Source organism: Choloepus didactylus, chromosome 15 (assembly GCF_015220235.1).
Source record: "Choloepus didactylus isolate mChoDid1 chromosome 15, mChoDid1.pri, whole genome shotgun sequence".
In the NCBI taxonomy this organism is placed as follows: domain Eukaryota; kingdom Metazoa; phylum Chordata; class Mammalia; order Pilosa; family Megalonychidae; genus Choloepus; species Choloepus didactylus.
Genome location: NC_051321.1, coordinates 38,910,210 through 38,931,656, shown reverse-complemented (window position 1 = coordinate 38,931,656; position 21,447 = coordinate 38,910,210). Strand labels below are relative to the sequence as shown.

The 21,447-nt window shown below is 41.8% G+C and overlaps 1 pseudogene; it reads left to right on the top strand.

The window, feature by feature from the left end:
* Nucleotides 1-8,952: 8,952 nt before the first annotated feature.
* The window catches only part of LOC119509787, a 20,943-nt pseudogene continuing 8,448 nt past the window's right edge, over nt 8,953-21,447 (top strand).

The following is a 21,447-nucleotide window of genomic DNA, read 5'->3' as shown; positions in this document are numbered from 1 at the left end:
CTCCGATGTCCCTGCTTCCCTCTTACTGGGGCTCTGGTGTTCACAGGGAACTGACCAGATAATCCAGGATAAGCTCCTCATCTCAAAATCCTTGATTTAAGCAAGTATCAAATCCCTTTTACCATGTAAGTTAACATATTCCCAGCAGGCTGGCCCATCCATGTCCAGTGCCCTCTTGCTATGTGGGGCTCTGGGAGGTGCAGCAAAATTCACCTTCTCAGGGAAGGGGGAGGCAGGCATGGGCTATTCCTGCTCCCCTCAGACCCCTCTCAGCAGGAGACCTGCCTCAGTCATGGGGCCACCAACTCCACCTCTAGGATGTTGGGCCTGTCTCATTGTCTCCACCTGCTCACAATCGGGCCTTTGGCTTCACATGTTGCTGTCTTCAGCGGCATCTCGGGCTGGCCCTTGGGTGTCTGGGGTCTTGCAGTCAGGGGATCAGGAGTGGATGCAGCTCTACCCAGCAGCCAAGCTGAGACAGAGTCATGCCTGGGCCCAGGGTTTTAATGTGTGCACATGGGGGGATGGAGAAGAAGAGAGCCTTGCTGAAGCCACAGAACTGAGGAGAACAGACTTGGGTCTGAAAGAGTTGTGTAAGGTTGCAATGGTTGGTATTGTTTCTTCAATACCTTGACAGAATTCACAAGGAAAGAATCTGAGTTTGAGGTTCACTCTAGGGGGTCTATTTTGATGACAAATTCAGTGTATTCGATCAGTATAGTGCATTTTAGATTCTCTTTCATCCTGTGTCATTTTGTGACATTTATCATACATTGTGCCTTGGGTCATGTCCGTGGATGGAAAGTGGCACACTCAGAGACCTCACCCATTGCAGCTCCTTTCCTCACAGGGAATCCCTTCAGGATCTGCCGGATCTGCGTGACTCACCAGCCTCTCACACGCCGTTGTCTTTCAAATAACTCGTCCAGATTTAGTAGTTGCTTTCTCTGGGAATGTTAGACTGATCGAGCGTCCTCACCATTCACAGAAAGTGGGCCTCCCTGACTGCATCACTGGACAGAAATGAAAGGGCCCCTTTTCCTCTCCACCATGTTAACTCCTGCCCCAGAAAGAGTGGCTGGGAACAGGTTAGCAACTGATTTCAATGCCCGCGGATCACTTGATACAGCTGCAAATTCCACCGACGGTGAAGGGAAGGCAAGAAACCCAGTGGGCCCTCACCTAGAGCTGAGCTTTCTCACAAAGCCCTTTCACGACCTCCCTGGGAAAGTGGTCCAGGCCAGAGATTTCTCTAGGAAGGGCAGGGTCTCGAATGCAGGTCTCAGGGAAAGGAGGGATCTCCTTTTCTTTGAGTCCCAAGACCAGCTCAGGGGGAAACAGACAAGGAGCCTCGGGTTGAGTGAGAGAGGACCTCACAGGCCCCCGGCCTCCTGCACTGGCCTGGAACACACAGGGCCCAGAGCCCAAACTTATTGAATATTTTTAAATGTGAGTGAGGAGCTAACAATTTAGAAACCCTTGTGAAGGGAAGAGGAGGACTGAGGCAGAAATTCAGAGAGGAAGAAAAAGCCTGAAATCCTAATTATCTCCACAGGGCACTTCCCTGGGAGGGACAGGAAGACTCGGGCCTTTTTGTGCACCTGGTTTCTGTCGCCCTCTGCTGGTCATTTAGGAATCAACATCCCATTGAATTTCCATGTTAAGAGCACGGGGCTCTTCTCAAAATGCCAGAAGCAAGTGTCAGGGAAGCAAAGCAAACCTGGGCAGTGGCTGAGCCAGGGAGGCAGCCCAAGCCCCTGCCCTCTCCCACTTTTCTTAGTTCCCAGGCTGCTATGACAAACACCACAGAACTGGCTGGCTTAAACAACAGGAATTTATCTCACAGTTTTGGAGGCTGGGAGTCCACAATCACATATCAGCAGCCCACACTCTCTCCTGGAGTCATCCTGGTGGTGACTTGCCTACAATCCTGGTGCTCCTTGGCTTCTAGATGCACCTGCTTCTGTCCCATGGTGATCTGCCTCTTTCTGTCCCTTCCCTGGTCTCCCTCTTCTTTTAAGGATTCCAGCCACATTGGATCACGGCCCACCCTTATTCACTCAGGACTCACCATAACCAATAGCACATTCTAAGATTCTGTTTACACTGACTTCACACCCACAGGACAGTGGTTAGGACTTGAGCATGTCGGTTTTCGGGACATGATTCAGACCCCAGCACCATGCTTTGACCTCCCTAGCATCACAACTTCACCAGGCCTGTCCTTGATGCTTTGCCAGTGAGGTAGAACCTGATACCCTGTCAGCCACTCCCTCCTAGACTGAGTCCCGGACAGGACATGCAAACGCTGGTCACAGCAACACCAGCCACTGCACGTCCGCCGTGCAGAATGGCTTCTCAGTAATGCTTGCAGCTCTTGTGACTGTGTCCCAGGTCCTATCCACTGGGAAGCCCAAACTCCCCTGTCACTAGTCACCTGTACAAGGAGGCAGACACCAAAGGACCGTGGCCTGCTTGAGGCCAGATCCTGAGGCCAAGATACATGCCTCTGCATTCAGGGCACAACAACCAAGTCAGAGGGGATGATGGACGTGGAGGTGATAGGAACTAGAACACAGCATGAAAATCTGAGGCAGGACTTAGAAGGGAACCTGAAAATCAACATCTAGAAGAAGCTTTCTACCTGTCTCAGCTCTGCAAATGTGCTCTCAAATGGTACATCAGCAGGCAGAGAAACAAGCTATGGGATGTGCTGGTGCAGGCTGCAGTTTAACCCTCAATCTCTCAGGCTGTGTCCCTGCATCCCTTGCACCCTTTGCTTCCCTCACTGGATGGTCTGAGAGGTACAAAGTTTCCCAGCTCTCATGGTACTTTTGTTTGCTTTCTTCTGTGAGGCAAACCCACCCCCTGAGGAGTGATCTGGGCATGGGGAGGTGGATATTGTGTACAGATACAGAGTCTGCAGATCAGAGAGAGGAGCCAGTGTTGCCCCAGATGCCCTTGAACTTGCCCTCCTGTGGGCTCAGGATAGGTCAGGCCAGTCTGGCCCCACTAGCCTGGGAGGCAGCTGTCCCCTCACTCTCTCTCTTTGTCTGGCTATCATTTCTAGCCCTTTGAAACAGGTCTAATAAGATGTTGTTTTTACTTAGTCCTTTTCCAAAATGTTTGTCCCTTTTTACATTTCCCTTAGCAGAGATCTAGCATTTCTTGGTTACTCACATTTTTGCACATCTTTTTCCATGCTTTTAAAATTTAGCTTTTTAAAGTAAGAGTGTAAGTCATATCTGATTTTTCATTAGTGTGTCCCCTAAGAATAGCGATGTTGATTCTTTTTCATGTACTTCTTGAGCTGCTGTATTTTTCCTTTGTAAATTGTCTCTTTGAGGTGTTCCCATATTAAAATTTCTGTGAACTTTTATCCTTTGGGTTTCACAATTAATTATTTAGCTCTTTATGTTTTAGGGTACCAGAACTCAAGTGAGGTGAGGAAGGCATTAACACAGAGAATGGGGCTGCTTGTCTGAGAGGGAACTTAGCACCCAGCATTCCTGTGGAGGGTGTCACCACCCAGGAGGCAGGAGGCTCCCACATGGAGCAGGGGCCAGAAGCTGCCTTGTTTGGGGAATCACAGCCCAAGCAGGTTGAGGGGAGTGTCCACATGTGGTCAGCTGCTGATGTGGGGTGTCAGGGGCTGAGCAGGTGACAAGGGCTTCCCCCACGGATGGGTGCCCTGGTGTGGAGTTTCAGAGCCCAGAGTGAGGAGAGTAGCCTGATATGAGGTGTCAGTGCCTTATCACGGTGGGGAGGGTGTCCACAAGGAAGGGTGGGCTGCTGTGGCTCATTGCAGCCCCAGCAGGCTAAGGAGGTTGTCCATTCTGGGGAGGGTGAGGTGGCAGAAATAGGGGGCTGTTCCAAAGGGGAATTGATCAAGTATGTAAAAACATTAAAGAGAATGAGATCCAAGTTTCCTACTGTCAGCAAAGGAAGTTATAAATAAGGAAAGGGAAAAAAACTAGAATGAAACTTGTGGTGTTGAATTAGAATAAGGTGTACCAGAATGAATTTATAGTTGTCAGTATCTGTAGATAAAAAGAGTAGTAAATATACATATAATGTTTACATGTACTATCCACATTATCTATCTATATCATATATATACATACATATACAAACACATATATATTATATATAGAGAGAGAGAGACGGCACTGTTCACTGAGAAGTCCTGGGAGCTGTGACAGCCCAGTAGCAATGAGCACAGATCTTGCCTCCTACAGAACATTTTCAACTAAAAGAACCAAGGTTCCTTGGAGAAATCACTGATTGGAGAGCTGGGAAAAGAAAAATACAGGATGAGCCTGTGTATTGGTAAGGGTTCTTAGGGAAACAGAAGCAACAGGAGATATCTATAAACAGTATGAGATTTTATAAAGGTGTCTTACGCAACTGTGGGGATGCAAGAGTCCAAATTCCCTAGGGCAGGACACCAAAGTCCAAATTCCATAGGGAAGGCAGCGAGTTGTCACTCCAATGAGGGTCTTTGATGAATTTCCCAGGAGAGGCTGGATGGCTGAAGCAGAGACAAAAGTTCTCTCTTTTGTCCACTGAATCTATCACCTTCCCTTTAAACGTCTTCCACTAATTAGGTTAAATGTCTCTTACTGAGGAAGACACTCCCTTGACCAACTGCAGATGTAATTAGCCACAGATTCAATCAATGTACTGATGATTTAAGTCCATGAAATGTTCTCACATCAACAGATAGGCCAGTGGTTGCTTGACCAGACAGCTGGGCACAATCACCTGGAAAAGTTGACACATGCACCCAACCACCAAAGCCTGAATACCTTACCGTGTGAGAAAAAAAGGAATACCTCAAAAAATGATGGGAACAGTCAAAAGGATACCAAATCCAATCATTAAGAGACAATTTTAGAATCAAAATAAATAATGATATTAATGGACCATAGCCCAATGAATAAAATTTAACTCATGATTCCAAACTGATAAAATAAGTGAATAAACTCACAAGTTCATGAGGAATGGATAGTTACGTCTACATAGTTTCAAAGAATCTGCCCAAAAAATACTTCTTGATTATGAAGGTAAGAAGAATAACTTCACAGGGAAGGGGACTGCCAGACACCATCTTATGATGGGATCAACATAGGCGTCATCCATAATGAAACAGACTGAAATTGTCTGTCACCTAATAGGATGCAATGAGAAGAAAAACATCATTCCCGCCAAAGATGCATAACCTGAATCTAATCGTGAGCAAACATCAGATAAACCCAATAGAGGGACATTTTATAAATCCACAAACTATTCTCTTCCAAAGTGGCAATATCAGTGAGGAATTTTTCCAGACTGCAGTTGATGAAAGAGAAATGACAAGTAGTTGCAGCACGAGATTATGAACTGGAATCTGACATGGACCTATAGGGGTCTCATTGGGACTTACTGGTGAAACACGAATAGATATGAAAATGAGACCATCCTAATTTCCTTTACCAGACCCCCAACATTTCTATCTGCTTGTAACCATTAGATATGTATAATTATGTAAATGTATACTTACATAAAATTTGAAGTTTCTTTAGAAAGAAACTGTTCTAATCCACAATGCCAGCCAAGCCGAGGTCTGTGTTACCCTGTGACTGGGGCGGGTTCCCGCAGATGCCCTCCCTGTCCGCCAGGTGGGCCGCGATGGGGAAGCTCCTCCGTGTGAGAAGCCCCTGACCTGGAAGTTGGGGAACCTGGGTTCTAAGACAAGCTCCTCTGCTGATGCACGGGGGACGCACCGCCTCACTGCGTCACTGACCCCCCATTCCTAAAAGAAAGGAAGGCTTAGATTAGTGGGTCACTGAGATCCTTTCTGTGTCTTAATTATCTGGAGTTTTTCATTCTATAGAAAGACAAGGGATCAAGCAGGAGCTCAGCAGGAGAAGGAGGAGCAGAACATAGACACCCATCTCTCAGGGAATAAAATGATGGCTCTAAAGAGATTGCTGGAGTGTGTTTTGCCCCTTGATAAGGAAGTAAAGTTATTTCGCGTCAGAGCTATGTGAGCCAAGCAGCTGAAGAACTGTTTCTCTTTGACCTGGATGCAGAGTTCACCGAGACCTAGGCTTACCCAAGTTTTAAAAAGGTTATAAACCTGAACTTTTCTGGCCTCTTTCTGTAATCAATTGGTTCTACAATTATTAATTCAATTAATGTTTACTGTGAAAATCACTGATTAGGATGAGTCACAATATACTGAAGCATAGTACACACTCAGTGAATCTCAGGCCTCTGTTGAACTGAATGTTTGCTTGGAGGAAAGCATGCAAGAGTCAGGGACATGGGTTCCAGCCTCAGCTCTGCCCACTGCAGCCCCTGTGGGCTCAGCCAAGGCAGGGAATCCCCAAGACCCAGATTCTCTACCTCTAAAAAGGAAATACTGTACCTTAGGCAAAGGTAATTGAGAGAAACAAAGAAATGTAATAGGTGTGAAAGTTCTCTGTAAATTGTCTGTTTCCCTGTAAACATGAGGTGTTAGTCCTTTTAGAAAGAACAAAGGAATGTTCCCTTAGCAATAGACCATAAAGTAACTGCACTCATCAGTTAGAATACATTCAGTAGTGGACTGTGGCTCATTGAATAAAATAAAATAAAAACAAGCTCTGGATGTTTCTGGTCAGGTTTTACCATGAGTGACGCAGCAAAACTCTAGGTATGTTTCAGTCCTCAGGAACATGAAATGCTTCTCCCCCTTGGAGGTCTGCGGCATCTGCACATTGGTAATGAATTCCTTACCTCCTATTGCACTTGTTGTTCCTTCAACAATCTCTTTTCTTTACTGCCCATTATTTCATCCCATTATTTCTGGCAAAGAGCAAACAAGCAACAGAAGCAGCTGTGCCTGGAGGTGACGAAGCCATGGTCTCTCCAGCCCTTCCCCCCAGTTCCTCTGTGACAGGCTCTCCCCTCAGTCACGCTCAGCAGGTTCACTCCACAGTGATGGAGAAAGGGGGAGAAATCCTGTCCCTTTTCCTTCTTGTGAGCACCTATGGCCCTGTTATTCCTGGAGTCAAATGAAGGGATTCTATTTCATTGAACCCTGGAAATTAAGAAGTCACGTCACAGGTTCGTCGCCTTACACCTCAAATCTACGATCTCCGTTAGCAAAGGCCTGAGTCTTTCAAGTCTGATTCAGCTGGTTTGGGCTTCAAGTAACCTCCTACTCAAATAAGAGTATGGGGCAGACAATAGTTCAAAAGTAAGGAGCACTTAAGACAAGAATTCAAATTCAACACATGTACTAAAGAAGCAAAAACTTGTAAAAGGAACAGTTTACAAGGCAAAAATGAATTGATACATTACCAAGCCTGGGGATTTCTGTCCCTTCCAGATGTAGTTGAATGTGAGAGCAAAAGATCTCTCTAGTCCAAGATACAGAGTATTTGCTGAGCCTTTGATTTAGGGTACATTCATTTAACTCATATTCTATTTTTATATTTGAACCACCGGTGATGAACTACAGGTGATGAACCACAAGTGAGTCAAGAACAAAGGAGGGTATTCACAGCATTATCAAAGATTCAAACGTAACCTTGAATGCCTGCAAAACTTTATGGAAAATATTTCTCATAAGCTATGACTTCTGTAAGAGCAATATAACATATCCTTTACTTATATAACAACTAAAAGTTAGAAGAGAGATGACTATTACATATATCTAACTTAGTATAGTTTCTTATTTCATTCTATAATTAGTTTAGCCATTACATCATGTCCCTCTCTTCTTCCTTTTTTTACTTGAACCTATTTCTCCCACAGGACAGTCTTCTAACATAGGACTCAAACGATATGAATCATCTGTCCCAGTTTATAGAGTAAGGCCTTTCCACTTTTTATCATTTGCAAATTGTACCTGAGAATTTTGGGGTATAAAGTTCCGATGAATATATTTCTATATCAGAAGGAATAACTGGCTCTTTACCATCAGAACAGAAAGCATTAGGTAGTATATGAGAGCAGCAAGGCTCCTCAGTTACCTGATCCTTACATAGAGAGAAGGAGTCAGCATCCTCATTTTCAGATTCCTCAGGAGAGATATTATCCTGCGACAGCCAATGGTGTATGCATTTTGACTAACTAATATTAGGGGGCTTTTTTTTTGTCTTGCTAAAATTGTTCTTGAGGAAACCATGGTGTAAGAAACAATGCACCATGATGAGCATCAGAATAGCTAAGTTCAAATCCCAGTTCTGGCACTAATGAGCTATGTGATACCGAACAGGTTTCCTGTTCCCCCAGAGTTTTAATTTCCCTAATTTTTTTTTTTTTTTGTTTGTTTGTTTGTTGCTTTCTTTCTTTCCTTGTTTGTTTGTTTGGAGGGGGTAGTTAATGGTAAAGGGAGTGGATATTTACACGGCACTTATTAATTACTTGATCATGTTTGATCATTCAAGGTGTATGATAATGTTTTATATTAGCTATTTTATGTTTAGGCAGCTGTGATGTCAGTATAGTACATTAAAATATTTCAAAATTCTTCCATTTTCAAGGACAAAGAGGATTATAGTGTTTGATAAAGCATAACAGGAGAAACACTTTTAAATGCAAGGCCTAAATTACAAGGATTACCCTCAATCTTAAATTCCCAATTGATTATTAGTCTAAGAATTGAGAATGTTTGGCAATTTTTTTAATCAAATCATTTACTTCAGGAACTGCCAGGGGTGTTATTGTTTTTTACTTTAAATTTAAATTGGTTCCACCTAAGACCAATTAAATAATAATCTCCAGGTTGCAGCCTTGGAAATAGGAAAGCAAGACTAAAGAACACTGTTTTTCAATCTTTATCTGTGAGCCAAAGACCAAACAGAAAGGGTTCAAGTGGATCTACCTGACTGGTCACTTTATAAGGTCAAACAGTGCAGAGTGATATAAAGGCTTTGGATGGCACATTCATAGTAGCATTAGTAAGAAGAAAAGGTTCCGATGGATCTGGCTGTGGCTCTGGTTCTCTCTCTCCTGTTTGCTTCTCCTTTCCCTCTGGAAACAGACCCATGGGAATGGGAAGCTCCCGCCTGGCCCCACTCCTCTCCCAATTGTTGGAAATATCTTACAGTTAAATGTTAAGCACATCAGCAAATCTTTGAGCAAGGTAAGTATGCTTTAGGCTCCTCCAGTGCCTTGCAAATGGTAAGTCAACTCCTGAGAGTAAATAAAATACATCTTTGGAGTCAATGTATTATAATAGACCATTGTAAGGTGAAAGTTCCCCTATAGATTTTATTGTTTATCTTGCTTTTTTGTTTTTGTTTTTCTGTCACTCTCAGAAATAATGCAATGAAGTAAAGCATTTTGCAAGAAAAGAAGCATTTAGGCCGTCATAGAGTAGAGTCAAATGAACAAAGTGGCCAAGCAGCAAAAGCAGGGCATGCAGCTGCCCTTCACTGTTTCAGTTCTTGGCTGTGATTTCCAGGCTGAAGGTCAAGGTTAATAGAAGTGTTTTTGTGGTTGCAGATTTCATTCAAGAAGCCATCTACTGCATAAACCATGTGTTTTGCTCAGATGAGCCATAAAAACTAACCTTCTCTGAAGGAGCAAACTGGGCCTGATGTCAAGGAAATAGCTATGTGGGCTCAGGACCAGCATCAGTGAATGAAAGAAAGTTCTCAGTCAGGGCCCACTGGCTGGGGACAGAAACCTTTTGGGCTCTGCAAGAAGCTGCTGCCTGTGGCCTCTGGATCCTGCAGGGTGGAAGGAGATGCTGCCTGGCCCGGCACAGCCTCTGTGGTGCCCGCTCTCTTTCTGTGTTAGAAACACCAGCAGAGCTCAAATGGGCTGGGCTTGGAGTGATCTCAGGTGGTTAATAAAAATACTGATTTCTAGGCCTCATCACACAGCTACTGAACAGAATCCCCATGGGAAGAGGTTCCCAGGTGATCCTAACGCTGTAATCTGGGTAAAGAGCCAAAATGGGCGTTGTGAAGTGATAAACTCATCAGGCATCAGAGGTCGATCAAGCAGGGTCCAAAATGGGTCTTCTATTTATTATATGGGGGATCATGGGTACAAAATTAAAATTCTCTATACCTCAGTTTCTTTATCTATAAAATGGGGCTAAATAAACCTAGCCTGCAATATTGATGATACCATTGCCTGGCACATCAAGACCCTCCAGAAATAACCAAAATGCTTATGTATAAACATTTAGAATATTTAATACTGTGTGGCAGAATAAAAACATCAACAATATTCTCATAATATCAGTCTGCACAATATATGCACAAGATAGAGACCAAACAGCCACTTCTTTGCTAATATCTGCATCTCCTTCCCATTTCCCAGCTCTCTGAAACCTATGGCCCTGTGTTCACTCTCTATTTGGGCTGGAAGCCCACTCTGGTGCTGCATGGGTATGAAGCAGTGAAGGAAGCTCTGGGTGACCATGGAGAGGAGTTTTCTGGAAGGGGCAGTTTCCCACTGGCTGAAAGAGCTTCTAAAGGACTAGGTAGGTGGATTTGTGCCTGTGTTGGGCAGTGGTGATGGGGGTGGGGAGTAGGACATTGAAAACAGAGACTTGATTTGCTCCTCAGGACAGCCTGGTCCATAGCAGGGCTGCCCAGAACCTCTTCCTTGACCAGCATCTCCTTCCTAGTGCCTGTGTCCCCTCTTTGTAGGAGTCGTGTTCAGCAATGGAATGACAGGAGGGAGACCCGACGCTTCTCCCTCATGACCCTGAGGAACTTTGGGATGGGGAAGAGGAGCATCGAGGACCGTGTTCAGGAGGAAGCCCGCTGCCTTGTGGAGGAGCTGAGGAAAACCAGCGGTGGGTGATTCTTTCCTTTTGTTGCCGACCATCATAGACTGCTCTCTTAGGCATCCTTGAGTGACATTCTTGGAGACATTTCAGGAGCAGCAGGGTCTTTCCTGAGAGTAGTGGCATCAGCCCTCAGGTTGAGGAGGCTGGGTTTGAAGCAAAGCCCCAAGGGAGCTTCTATGTCTCTATGCTTGTTTGTGTGTGTGTACAGGGGTGTGTATGTGTATATATGCATGGTTGTGCATACAGCGTGGGTATACAAAGCTCATTTAATCCTTTTCTGTCCTGAGCTCTGCTTGTTTACTTGCCAATCAGAACAACATGAAGATAGAGGGCTTTGAGTCTCATTTTCTCCAACAGTTAAAGAGCAGTCTTTCCCCCATAGCTTCATTGTGGGTTACCTGTTTCGGATTATTTCACCAGAGAACACTTTTCCAGGACCATGGGAATGACCTTCTCATTTCCCAGCAGAGCATGAAACAAGTGACTTGTGCTTCTCCTTAGTTGGACTACAGGTATATGGGCAGCCTCACTGGCATGTCCAAGGGTTTCTTCAAGGCCCAAGCCTGCAGCTCTGCCCAGTCACGATGCTTATGTGTGGAGTTCCTAGTGGACCTCTCACCATCGTGAATTCCCTCTAAACTCAGGACGATTTTTAAGCTATCAACATGAATTATTTAGCATTACCCATGCAACTGATTTATGTATTTTAAAAAATATATGCTAAAGCATAATTCTATAAGATACACAAAAAAAAACAGGCTATAAATACCAGACTTGAATAGGATTTACTTAACTAGATTTTGACTATGATAAATAACACTTGCCCTGTATTGCCTAACTATAAGTTGCCTCTGTTTTCTTCTCTGCCTATCTTTTCCCTCCTCTTTATTGGATTTTGTTTTAGAACCTTTGTGGTAATTATGTACCCCCACTGCCAGCTCTTCTGACTTGGGAAGTCCTTGCCTCGGTACTCTGACTTTTGCCGTGGATTCTAAATCACCCTCTTCGAAAGGAAGTGAAAGATTGAAAATCAGATTCTCACTGTGAATCACACACACACACACACACACACACACACACACACACACACACAGACAAAGAAATCCAGAGGCTTCCCAAATTACCTTTCACCTCCTTTGCTAAAAGAAAATCTTGTCGGAAAGCGTATTACCCTGGAGTGTTTCCAATTGCACTTGCGAAGGGTCCTGGAGGCATCATAACAGCAAATCACAAAAGGCTTCCTAATATTCTGTGTCTTGTCTTTTCTTCACAACACTTGATTCAAGTTGACCTTAGTTACTTTTATAGATGTGAATTTGTGGACTTTTTGCATCTAAAGGTTATCGACCACTGATAACAGTTGTTCCATTGACAAATCATCACCAAAAAAAGAAAATTTTCCTCAGCTTTAATTTTTTCCATTCCTAACTAATGGAATTTACCCAAATGGTGGTCAAGTTTTAAAATTTATTACAGCATACTGTGTTCTGTTGATGGCTAATACAGAGCAAAATCCCAGAAATTAACACAGAGGGAAACTTTGCCCCAATAAGTTAAATTTGAGGTTTTAAAAGATAATAAAAGATATAACTAGTTCAGGATTATCTTTTTTTCTACATTGTTCTTCAAGTTTGAGAGAAAAAAACATGAATCGCTTTTATTTTAGGCAAGCAACATGTTTTCTCATAAGTTTTATTCATTTTTGTAATTTTTCTTCTTACACATATGGATTTTTACTTTTTCACATTTATTACTTCAAATAGTGAATTTACCCATAATCTCTCTCTCTTCAGATCTCCCCTCAGTGGTTTAACATATGGTTCCATCAACTACTTATTATGTTTTCAAAAACGTGATGTTTTTCCCAGAGTAATTTGGGCAGATAATAAAAATATATTTACAGCCTTCCCCTCCCCAGCTCCAATGATCTGGGGGAAGGTGCGGATGTGTTGGACATCCTCACCTGGACTGGTGTTGATGTTGTCACAAACATTGGGACTGGCGGTTTGATGTGCTGAGCCCTCGAGCATGGGACTTGCCCTTATGAAGCTCATTACCACAAAGGAGAGTCTAAACTTGCATGTAATGGTGCCTAAGAGTCTCCCCCTGAGTACCTCTTTGTTGCTCAGATGTGGCCCTCTCTCTCTCTAACTGAGCCATCTCGACAGGTGAACTCTCTGCCCTCCCCCCTACGTGGGACCCGACTCCTAGAGGTGTAAATCTCCCTGGCAATGCAGAATATGACTCCCGGGGATGAATGTGGACCCGGCATCGTGGGACTGAGAGTATCTTCTTGACCAAAAGGGGGATGCAAAATTAGACAAAATAGTTTCAGTGGCTAAGAGATTTCAAATGGAGTCGAGAGGTCACTCTGGTGGACATTCTTATGCACTATATAGATAACACCTCTTAGGTTTTAATGTATTGGAATAGCTAGAAGTAAATACCTGAAACTACCAAACTCCAACCCAGCAGTCTGGACTCCTGAAGAAAATTATATAATAATGTAGCTTACAAGGGTTGACAGTGTGATTGTGAAGACCCTGTGGATCACACCCCCTTTATCTAGTCTATGGATGAGTAGAAAAATGGGGATGAAAACTAAAGGACAAATGGGGTGGGATGGGGGGATGACTTGGGTGTTCTTTTTTCATTTTTATTTTTTATTCTTGTTCTGGTTCTTTCTGATGTAAGGAAAATGTTCAGAGATAGATTGTGGTGATGAACGCACAACTATGTTATCATACTGTGGACAGTGGATTGTATATCATGGATGATTGTATGGTGTGTGAATGTATTTCAATAAAACTGAATTTAATAAAAAAAATGTGATGTTCCTAAATATTCTCATCCTTCCTATATCAATGCTTAATTGTCTACAGGCTTTGTACACAGAGTTGATTCTGCACTGATAATCTGAATTATTAGATGTACTCAAAAGTGGCCTCTTTAACTTTTTCTTTTCCTTCCTCCAAAATATCAGGCATGTTGGGTTAGAACGGCAACATAAATGCTATGGAGGTAATGAGATATTTGGAAAACCATGACAAAACCAGTTAAAAGGGAATGCTCAACTCAGATTGAGGGGTAAAGTGAGTCATTGATTCTATGCATACTGAATTTTTGACTGATAGAATTTCTGGATAGATACGGCTTTAGTGCTTCTATAATTACCTTATAATTTTAGTGATTCTAAAATTATCTTTTCCTGTATCTCAAAGACAAAGAGTTTTATATGTACATTTTAATGGTGTTTTAAAAATGTTTTCAATTCTTTAGGGTCTCCCTGTGATCCCACTTTTATCCTGGGCTGTGCTCCCTGCAATGTGATCTCCTCTGTTGTTTTCCACAAACATTTTGATTATATGGATCAGGATTTTCTTACCTTGATGGCACAACTCAATGAAAACATCAGGATTCTGAGCACCCCATGGACCCAGGTGAGATCAAGATCCCTTTTCCTGAGAAACCATTTATTCCCTTTTCTCTGACAAGTTCTAAATTCTATTTGAAGCAAACTATGAAATGAGTATTTGAACACCACAGTCCTGGCCAGAGCTTGGCATCACAGAGTAAACATCGGGGAAAGATAGGCAAGCTCTTTATACAATTCAAGAAACCGCATGCCCAGAATATTGAGCTGAAATTCCAGATCATTGGCTCCCTGTTCAGTGGATTTTCCAAAGTCCATTTTCCATAAAGTACTTGGTGACTTCCCAAAAGCATGCCCATAGTGCTCATTGGATACCCTAGAACTTTGCTGATAGGCTTCTATCGCCCACAAAGCTTGTCCTCTCAACAAGACTTGCAGACCTCTTCATCACATTATTGGCACAAATATCCTAATTCAGGATATCAAGGAGGGAGAATCTTTGGGACCACGGTGCTGCCAGGAAACACAGACTAAGGTGTAGGGGTGTTTGCTGATTCAGCTGGGACCCTACTAGAAAAGGTCACTGGGTTAGATGACAATATGATTGGGTTTTATGTTGTCTGAGCTGGGCTGAGCTGGTCTATCCTGGACTCTGCCTAAATGATAGTTGTGTGATCTTAGAGTAGTCACTTACCTGCTCTGGTGCACAGCCACCAAATCTATAAAATGCAAAGCTGGCTTTTATGGTACCTTCAAGTCCCTCCATGTTTTACAATACCAATTCTACTTATGAGGCTAGTAGATAGAAAGAAACAGCAGGTACTAGCTTTGTGCTCTACATCAGGCCATCCAAATTCACTTACCCTCTATCCTCTTCTACAAAATGTGTATCATAGTAATCCATGCCATCCTTTACTCCAAACTTGTAGGAAAGAATTGTTGTAAAAATGAGAAAATTGCTAAAAAGATGCTTTTATTTTATAAAAGTAATGTAAGCATATAGGAAATGATTATCATCTTTGATCCTCTGGTCAGAATTTTCTCCTTCAAATCTATTAGCACACAGACTTCAAGATGGAGATGCTTTTTTATTCATCATTATAGCTCCAGTTTCTAACAAGAGTTGGGCATTATGATACATCATCATTACGTTTTTTTTAAATAACTGATTTTTTTCTCTTTTAGTTCTGCCATGGTTCCCTGTTCTCATAGATTATCTCCCTGGGAGTCACAACAAAATACTTAAAAAAGTAGAATTTTTTAAAAAATTTACTTTGAAAAAAATTAAAGAACACCAAGAATCCCTGGACATTAACAATCCTCGGGACTATATTGATTGTTTCCTGATCAAAATGGAACAGGTAAAGTGTCAAAGAAAATTCAGTTCTTTGCTTGTGTATATTGTGGTCCCTTGATTGATTCTGTACATACCAGGGATGTTTAAAGAACAGACAAATAGTGCTTATGTCCCTATTGTGTGCATGGAAGACTTTACAATTGAATTGTTAAATGAGTAGAATACATGGGTCCTGTTCTCAAGGCACTAATAAGCTACCGGAAGAGAAGAAGAATGCTCACTTCAGATGAAATGTAGCAATTACAAGGTTAGAAAATATAACATAGCAAGCATTAAAATGAAGAAGGAAAAGATCATGGCACACAGTGTCTGGGAAAGTGAGAAGGAAAGGGTTAACCAGAGTTGTCTTTGTCAAGTGCGTTTCACTCTCCCAACTTCAATTTATGGGAACTCTAGTCAGTGAGTCCCTTGGCCTTGAAATCTGCATTAACTTCATTCTCTCCTTCGTTTACATGGGCAGTTAATGCCCAAACTCTCTGTATTCATGTTTGTTGTGTCTCTTCCATTTTGTTATTCCCACCCATTCATGCCCGTGTTTCCTAGAGCAAATTGCCTAGTGCCTCACATGTGGAATACAAAAGCACTGGCTCCCCCTTGGATTTGTGAATTCAGTCTCTGCCTATAGTCCATTCTAGGTTGCACCACTATAATATCTTTTGCACAACTTTAGTTTCATAATGAGTCTGCAGTCAATACTGAGTCCCCATAAATTCCTTAGCTGAAAAAAATTGCTAAACATTGATACAGGCTTAAAAACATCTTACATGTTATGACCCTAATTTACCCTTTTCTATCAATTGTTAGTCTACAAATAAGAGAAAACACAATTAAGAATAGCTTAAGAAATAGTGGGTTTATATTTATCCCCTACCAAGAGTCACTTGGGTCCATACAAGGCCAACACAGTAGCCTCAAAGCATCGTGAAATCACGTACCTTTCATTTTTCTTTACAGTATTTCCTATTTAGGCCATCATCTTATGCTCATATCCTCACATCCCAAGATTGTATCTGCCCATCCTCCATGTTCCCATCTGTCTTTGGACTAAGAAGTAAAGAGAAAAGTGGGACCAGCAGGGTTCTGCTTATATCGCGTCAGAATGAATTATATTGCATGGCCAACACAATTCTAAATTAGGATGGGAAATGGAATTTTTAGGGAAGCTAGGTTGAAAGGAGTAAGAGACAAAGATCGGACCAACAAACATACAGTCTCCAATATACCTTGAAATATTTTTTCAAACACTGCAGTCTCCATTTTTCTGTTTCCTTAACTTTAAAATAATCTGTGTGATTTTGGATTCATTGTAATTAAATATGCAGGCAAACAAATTCATCTAATGATTCCATCAAATCATCCCTAGGAAAAACACAATCCACAGTCTGAATTTACCATGGAAAACTTGACTATCAATGTAAATGATCTATTTGGTGCTGGGACAGAGACTATAAGCCCCACACTGAGATATGGACTCCTGCTCCTGCTGAAGTACCCAGAGGTTGCAGGTAGGACCACAGATGGTGGGCAGGGGGAATTTTGGCATAGAAGTTGGCAAAGCACTGTAGTGTCCTCAATGTTGACTGTGTTAGAGAAGATCCATTAGCACAGTCACCAGCTTTAATTTGTCGAAATTTCATGAAAGATTAAAAAAATGACACCATTTCAAAAAATGAGTGAGGAACTGTGGGGGCAGCATGAGAAGCTCTGAAGCTCTTGTGCACTCTTTGGAGTTCAATGGAGATGGTTTCCTGCAGACACATTTGCATTGGCCTCAGATTGCATAATGTTGTTATTAGTGAAAATGCCACATGAATCGTAGGTATGTGCTTGTAGAAATCTCTCCTCATTCTGAAAATACAGTGTTCTATTGCTGGGTCAGGGAAAATGGAATTCTTCTTTATTGAAGCCCTAAGCTTCAATTTCTGGAAATTCTGGAATGTCAATTTCTGGAAATTCTGGAAATTTAGGGAAGCAGCCTGGGAAAATGTACACAGTCTGACAAGTACTCTAAAAATAAGGCCATTAAGGAAGGTCCTGCTGTTTAGGAAGAAGATGTGCCTAAGTGTATTTTGTTATTCCAGAAGTCTGTGTCCAAAAAGCACACTACTTGCAATGATAAGAAGCTATTTTATCAATAATTTTTGTCTTTTATAAATAGTTTAATACTACAAATTAACCTTTAAAGAGATTCCAATTATGCATAGCAGGTAAGCAACAAACATTGCATTTTTCTGTATCAGGATCCTATGAAATAACTATAAAGTAATTGTAAATGAGAATTAATGCTTTTAAAGTTGGAGGAGAACAGAAAACACCTGATAACTCTTCAATAAATTTCTGTAACACAGAGACCAGATGGAGACATGATAACTAACTCAGCAGAGAGGATGAAATGTAACCTAAACGTTAGATGAGGAAGATTTATTGATAAGGAAAAGTCAATTTCTGCCCTGACAATACCCATCAGTCTGGTATTTAGAAGTACGAAATGTTAAAGAATGTAGCAAGAGAAAATGAAGCCAAAATAAGAGGGTCTCCCCACCCAAGTTTGATCCAAAACTCCTTTCAGCATGTAATTCCACCCCCCATCCACACACAAATATAAAGATAGAGGCTTATTCTAGAGAAAGTATACTAAGAGGCCCTGCACTCAGGAACATGGGCAAAGACAGTGATGGAATGAGGGGCAGGGCTAAAAAGAAGGGTTAGGAAAGAGTCCCCTCTTGAATTCTGAGATCCTTAGCTGCGTTCCTCATCCTGAGTTCTGGAATCCAGCAGCCAGAAATTGATTGCAGAGCATGAACAGCTCCAGAGGAAAGACTTCCATTCTCTGACATCCAGAAAAAAATTCTTGCTGAGTGTCCAGAAAGAGAATGAAATACAAGCGTCCGCCCAAGACACAGGGTTGTGGAATTTCAGAACATCGGGTTTAAGAGAAAATCATTAAAAATTTCAGAGAAGAGGGGAGGGGCAAGATGCAGCATAGAGAGGTGTGGAATTTAGTTATTCCCATGGAGCAACTAATAAACAATAGGAACAACTAGTAAATAATCTGGAACAACAGCTGGAATACAACCATGATTGTCCACCCATAGTACACCAGCCTGGAACAGGTGGAATGACTGAGATCACAGCATAAAACTGTAAGTAGAAACTGCTGAACTGCATCTGGAGCCCACTTCCCCCATGGCAGGCTGAGCTGCAAGACCTCATTGTGGGAGAAAGCTGTATTCCTGGAGCAAGCAAATATAGCTCAGCCTACCTCCAACTGGGTTTTAATTAACAGATGTGGACTGCAGAATGCAAGCTACAAACATAAACAAACCCTTAATAAGCAGCAAAGTAACCTGATGTCACATCCAGTGGAAAGGAGATGGGGATGACTGAAAAAAATTTTTTTTTAATTAAAAAAAGTACAGAGGCTTCAGAGACAGCTGATCTTAGAAAGCCAAGAAACTCCAGTCTCCCAGGAAAGGGAGCCCAGAAGACCAGGAGTTATCTCTGGCTGATAGGCAAAACTGCAGGGACTTGGACTGGCTCTGAAAAGGGGCTTTCTTTCCCTTTTTTCTCTCTCTCAACCTGAGTGACTCGGTGGAGAGAGCCTCAGTCCTTTTCAGTTCACAGAGCTCTGATCCACACAGGGGTGGAGTTAACAGAGTCAGCAAGACAAAGGATTAATTCAAGCTCAGAACTTAACTCCCTAGGGGGTGTATCTTCCCTAAGAGGAAGGAGGTGGGGCCCAGCTCTAGTGCTTACCCTCCCTTCAGAACACAGGCCACAGGGCCTGGGGTAAAACAGTCAAAACAGAAGCAACTCAAACTGAGAATTAAAGGGACCACATGAATTAAAGACTTACACCAGTGGGGAGCAACAGGCTGACAGGCACCACCTGCTGGGCAGGTTAGGAAAAACACCGCAGCTAGAGGCCTCACAGGAAACTCCGTGAATCTTCTAAGACACACCCTCAGGGAAACCTGATACTGAATATATCCCCCTTCTGAGACCTGAGCCCATTCTGTTCTGGGAAAATCTTATTGGGGTAACCAAGGAAACCAGATGCCTAGACAAAGAAAACTACAAATTACGTAAGCAAAAATGAATATATGGCCCAATCAAAGGAACAAACTTACACCTCAGTTGAGATACAGTTGAGATATTGTTTCACTTTAATGAAACAATCATTTAAAGATTTTCAAACAAATATGCTAAATCAACAAAAAAACTAAGTCAACAAGTTTAGGGAAGATATGGAAAAAGAGATGAAGGATATAAAGAAAACACTGGGTGAATATAAGGAAGAACTAGAAAGTTTGAAAAAACTTTTGGCAGAATCTATGGAAAAGAAAGGCACAATACAAGGGATGAAAAACAGAATGGAGACATACAACAGCAGATTTCAAGAGGCAGAAGAAAACACTCAGGAACCAGAGAACAAGACACCTGAAATCTTACACACAAAAGAACAGATAGGGGAAACAATGGGAAAATATGAGCAATGTCTCAGGGAATTGAATGACAATGGAAAGTGAATGAATGTACATGTCATGGGTGTCTCAGAAGGAGAAGAGAAGGGAAAAGGGTCAGAAACAATAATACAGGATGTAATCAATGAAAATTTCCCATCTCTTATGAAAGCCATAAAACTATGGATCCAAGAAGCACAGTGTACCCCAAACAGAATAGATCTGAATAGGCCTATGCCAAGACACTTAATAATCAGATTATCAAACATCACAGATAAAGAGAGAATCCTTAAAGCAGCAAGAGGAAAGTGATCCATCACATACAAGGCAAGGTTTGATAAGACTATGTGTGGATTTCTCAGTAGAAACTATGGAGGCAAGAAGGAAGTGGTGGGATATATTTAAGACACTGAAAGAGAAAAACTGCCAACCAAGAATCCCATATCCAGCAAAACTGTCATTTAAATATCAGGGAGAGGTTAAAATATTCTCTGACAAATAGACAATGAGAGAGTTTGTGAACAAGATACCTGCTCTACAGGAAATACTAAAGGGAACACTACAGACAAATAGGAAAAGACAGGAGTAAGAGGTTTAGAGCACAATTTGGGAGATGGTAGCACAACAATGTAAGTACACTAAACAAAGTTGACTGTGAATATGGTTGAAAGACAAAGGTTAAAGCATGTGGAACACCAGAAGGAAAAAGGGAAAATAAAAACTGGGTCTGTATAACTTAGTGAAACATAGAGAGCTCAACAATTGTGATAAAATGTACAAATATGTTTTTACATGATAGAGAACCAATGAATGCAACCTTTCAGGTGTTAAAAATGGGGTGGTATTGGGGAAAATATATAATCAATGCAAACTAGAGACTACAGTTGGCGAAAACATTGTATTATGATTTCTTTGATGTGGCGGGGCAATGTACGAAAGCTGGATGTCTGTTAAAGGGGCATATAAGGGAGGGGTGTGAGACTCTTGGCATTGGTTATGTTGTATGACTCTTATTATACTTTAATTATATATTTCCTTTGTTACTTTTTTGCTGTCATCTTTTTTTCTTACTTCTTCCTTTTCTTTTGTCTCTCCACCTTCTTTGACTCTTCCTCTTTTTTTGTGGAAAAAATGGAAAAGTCCTTATATAGATAGTGGTGATGGTGGTGAATGCATAAATACAGGATTATGCAGGGAACCATTGATTGTTTACTTAGGATGGAATGTATGGTTTGTGAACAAAACAATCTTAGAAAAAACAGGTTGATGAAGAAATCTTGAAGGCATTATATTGAGTGAAATATGTTAGACACAGAAGGGCAAATGTTGTATGGTGTCACATATGAACGAATTATAATATACAAACTCATAGACATGAAATATAGTTTACCAGGATATAGAACAAAGCTAAAGAATTGGGGGTTATTGCTTATTATGAGCAGAATGTTTAACTAGGTTGAACTCTACTGTT